We start from the raw sequence: 4,758 nt of genomic DNA on the forward strand, positions 1-4,758 counted from the left end.
GAGCGAGTACTAACACTAGTGTAGCATGCACGATGAGCAATTAACATAAATATGATCATGCCACAGTAATTCAATAGTTCTAATCAATATAATACTATTGATGACAGTAAATATAATTAAGGCATCTCATAATAGTACACATACCTATGCATCCTGTATGATTTATAATAATTTCATAATTCTCATCATTACGACATGTCTTATAATGTTAATTTAATTATGGCATCATGTAAGAAATGCATTATTAAATATATGTATATATATGTGTGTGTGTGTGTGTGTGTGTGAATGGAAACTATATATATATATATATATATATATATATATTTAAAAGAAAAGACCCACTCACAGTTACTTGCGAGGTTGCAACTGTTCAAATTAGAAAAGCTAGAGTCTCCGATAATAATGGTACTTAACTATAATATTGGGGCCCATTATAAAATTCAATTAAAATGTTTGAATTTTAAAAAACTGATAGCGGATATCGAATCAACGCGTTGAAATACGTTAAGAAGGTCCCAGGAAAAATTTGTAAAAAATTAACGGGAAAGTCAACGGTCAACCAATAAGTTAGTTGAGACACCTAGGTGGTCAACTACGTTAAAAATTTGGAATTTCATTAAGTGGATGCCAAAAACAGATTCAGAGCATCAAAATTAGGGAAACCTATTGATGAAAAAACCATTGTTCAAAAGATTTTGAGATCCTTGCCCAAGAGATTTCAAGCAAAGAAGGCTGCCATTCAAGAGTTTTAGGACCTAAATGAGATCAAGCTTGGAAAATTGGTTGGGAAACTCATCACCTATGAGATGGAGCTTGATATGGATGAAAATAACTCCAAGAAGAGAAAAGAAGTGGCCCTTCAAAGTGTTGTGAACAGTGAGTGTGTAAGGGACTTGTGTGAGCAATCATTAGAAGAACATCTTGCCTTACTTGTCAAACAATTTAGAAGGATTCTCAACAATAAAGGAAGAGAGTTCAAAAAGATTGGGGAGTCCTCTAGAAACTCAAATCATCAATCATATGGAAAGTTCACTTTTGGTAGAACACAAGGATAATTTATAAGACAAATCTCCCTCAAGAGAATCTGGTCTCTGTTTTTCTTATGGTGGTAGTGGACATCATGCTGTTGAGTGTGCAAACAACAGGGAATCAAGTCAGAAAAGGGACAAAGCAATGATGGCTACTTGGAGTGAAAGTGAAGGGTCTATGCATTCTGATGAGTCGTTAAATGATAAAGAAAAAATTGTTGCTTTTGTTGCTCCAATGAAGGAAATGTCTCTAAGTGATGATGATCTTGTGTTGAATGACAATGAAGAGATGACTTATAGTGAGTTATGCATTATGTATGATACTTTATTTGATGAGACTTATGCTACAAAAGTGGAGAAGATTGAGTTGACCAAGAAAGTTGTTGAGTTGCAGAAAGAAAACAAGTCTTTTCGTCTAGTCAAAACTGAACTAGATGAAAAGATTGGTTATCTTGAGGCACATATCGAGGAGCTGAATGAGAAGGATTTTCATTACAATGACAATGACAAAGAGGAAAAAGATGATGCTATTGCTGCTCTTGAAGCTCAAGTTCAAAAATTTCTGGAATCTCAAGAAAACTTGATGAATCAAATTCATGTGTTGAAAGCAAATAATATTTTGTATCAAGAGGCTAATAAAAAACAAGTACTTGAGCTAAATGAGGCAAATGACAAGGTTATTCGTCTTACCACTAGGGCTGAAAAAATTGATAAGATGCTGCGTCTTGGGAAACTTCATGGTGACAAAAGTGACATTGGCTATGTGGAAAATGGCTTAAGCTCAACGGGGTACCAGATTAAGATTTGTAAGAGAATATTTCTTATGGCACCTAAAGTTAATCCAAGCTCGTAGTCTAGATTTATTCCCACATATCATCACTGTAGTAAATTGGGCCACATTTATCCTAAGTGTAGGAAACTTCACTCTGGGAAGAATGATACTTTGAAGAATCAGGTGGATCGATTGGTTGATGAAGTCAATAGAATTGCTTAACTTGTGCAATCATCCAGTATGGAAAGTGTGAATCCTCGCTCCAAATGGGTTCAGAAAGTCTTGAACAGGTGCCTTGTTGTTCTCAATACTCTCTCTGCCACCAAATCGAATGTATGGTATCTTGACAGTGGGTGCTCTAGTCACATGTCTGGGGATAAGGATGCCTTCCTATCTCTTTCACCTTTCAATGGTGGTGGCATTGTTTTTGGTAATTGAGACAAGTCCCAAGTCACTGGAAAATGTATTGTTAATATTCCAGTCTTCCTTAACTCAAGAATGTTAGTTATGTAGAAGGGTTGAAGTCGAGTCTCATTAGTATTAGCCAATTATGTGATGAAGTGGCAGATGAAGTTTGCTTCTCCAAGAAAGGCTGTCGGATTATGGATGAACATGAAAAAAATATTCTGGTTCTTCCTAGATCTGGAGACAATTGTTACATTCTTGATGCTTCAAAGGTGGTGATTCCTCAAAGTGTAACAAAGCTTTTGATGATGTTAGTGTGTTGTGGCATAAAAGACTTGGTCATGTTAACTTCAAAGATCTTCAAAAATTGTTTAATTGTGAGGCTGTTAGAGGCTTACCTCGTCTTTTAGTTTCTGACTCCTATGTATGTGGATCTTGTCAATTGGGAAAGCAGACCAAAATGGCTCATAAGAGACTAAATGATATTGCAACCACCAAACCTCTTCAATTTGTGCAGATGGATCTTGTTGGTCTAATTCAAACATTGTCTATTGGAGGGAAGAAGTATGTTCTGGTAATTGTGGATGACTACTCAAGATATACCTAGGTGTGTTTCTTGAGGGAAAAATCAGATACTTTTCAACAATTCCTCATCGTGTACAAAGTAATGCTAAATGAATCTTTGACCCATCGGCCTTCTCTTGTCATAATTAGAGTAATACTACATACATGTGAAGCTAATGCTAAGCGCTCACATACAAGTCCTAGTTGTGTAGTGCAATCCAGGGATAGGCTGACACCTACAATGCATCCAAAATAAATGTAACAGTGCATGTGAACACACACATGAAGCTGGTCCTAGTCTGGACAATGAAAATATAAGAAACATATTGTAAGCATACATGATAAGCATATATCATATAAAAACATGTCATGGATAATCTCTCAAATCACATGTGTCACAAACCATATTAACACTTAAAGCACTTGAATTACCAAAGTAAGGCATGATAGTAAAATGATTCCCAAGAAAGGTTCATAAAGCCCATAAATCACAAAATTGTCAACATATAAAGCATTTGTCGTTTTAAAGTAAAAGAAAAGCATGAGATGATATAAAAGCATCACATAAAATATGTGCACAAGGTAAGTATAAGCAAAGAAAAGCATATTATTAAACTACTTTTGAAAATATATAATAACACAGTTTAAAAAGAAAAACCGACTCATACACACCGTAGTCGTAGCCCCTGTGCCTGCTCTTTGTAATTCGCAGAAAATTTTCTTAAAGTAATTAACTCAAACGTGGTAACTTAATCGAACATTACGAACTCGAACCACCAAATTTAGTGTCCCAAACTCGTGTGTCACCGCACGTGCCACCACACGCCACAGTACTGCCCCCACGCACCGGGACACTCCATTGGCTGAGTTGGTCGTTGAAAATGAAATATTCCATCGCCAAGCAAAATATTTCGTCTTAGTTAACAGTAACGGTGGAAATAAAGTTAACAGAATATGGCTGATTTCTGATGGAGATGCTGACGACGTCAGGAATATTTTGTTAGACTCAACAAATTATTTCGTTGTCTTCTTCATAGAGACAGGTTGTCGCTGCAGTCAGTTGTCGGCTAGAGTTTTGTCGGAAACTGGGATTTTTGCCTGGACTTAAAAATGTTATATTAAAGTCATTTCATATCCAAATTTTATACAAAATATACCAAAATTGAAGTTAGGAAAACTAGATCACCAATATACCTAATTCGAGGCCAAATGGTGGTTGAAGGTGGCTTGAAATTGGTTTAAAAGCCTTGGTCCAAAAATGGTTTCGTTGAGACAGTGGCAGATTCGAGCATGCAAAGCTCGAGTATGGGTCTAGGAATGGTAAGGAGCCTACTCGTGGTGTTAACCTCATCCAACTTAACGAGGTTTGGCCAGAAAAGCTTGAGAAAAATCCTTCAACTTGCCAGACATGGAGATTGTTAGTTTGCTTGTTTGAACTTCACAAATGTGAAGCCACTCTTCCCATGCAAGGTCATAAATGGAACCAGAACAACAAAAGGAATTGAAAAGGGGTAGTCTCGGGCCTTACCTCGACGGAGAACTCGAAAATCTAGCCAAATTTTTTTCTCTGATTGGGAATGAAGGTCGTGGTTCCTCAGGTCTGGGTTCAAGCTCGAGGGTTTTGTTCATACTTCTAGGTTCAGGTATAAGATAGGGAATGAGTTGCAGTGGTTTGGTGGAGGTGAGGCTCGCCGGAGTAGCGAGTTAAGTGGTGGTGGTGGTCTCAATGTTTAGGGAACTAGAGAGGGATAGGGCGAATGCGTAGAGATGAGAGAAAGTAACAAGTGAAAGGAGATAAAGTGACTTGAGGAGAGAGTTTAGAGAAGATAGAGGCTTAATGGGTCCCACGGGATGAACAAACCAACCAGTTTAGAATAAGGTCTAAGAAAATATCTATAAGATTAAAATTACTAAAATGCCCTTGAACTTTGGAGTTTCGTAGAATCTTTGTTTTAACTCTGAATTCCGTTCCACTTATGCTCTTGC

The 4,758-nt window shown here is 37.0% G+C and overlaps 1 long non-coding RNA gene across 2 annotated transcripts; it reads right to left on the reverse strand.

Moving 5' to 3' along the window:
- Positions 1-3,359: 3,359 nt before the first annotated feature.
- Positions 3,360-4,555, reverse strand: LOC148692357 (uncharacterized). 2 transcript variants are annotated; one of them, XR_015954481.1, is made up of 3 exons: positions 4,301-4,555; positions 3,967-4,170; positions 3,360-3,870 (listed from the first exon to the last, which is right to left on the reverse strand). It is a non-coding gene; the product is annotated as an uncharacterized LOC148692357 (long non-coding RNA). The 2 variants fall into 2 exon arrangements; XR_015954482.1 differs by having other exon boundaries at positions 3,360-3,875.
- Positions 4,556-4,758: the final 203 nt, after the last annotated feature.

This window comes from Pyrus communis, chromosome 12 (genome assembly GCF_041283825.1).
Source record: "Pyrus communis isolate YQ-2024b chromosome 12, ASM4128382v1, whole genome shotgun sequence".
Classification (NCBI taxonomy): Eukaryota; Viridiplantae; Streptophyta; class Magnoliopsida; order Rosales; family Rosaceae; genus Pyrus; species Pyrus communis.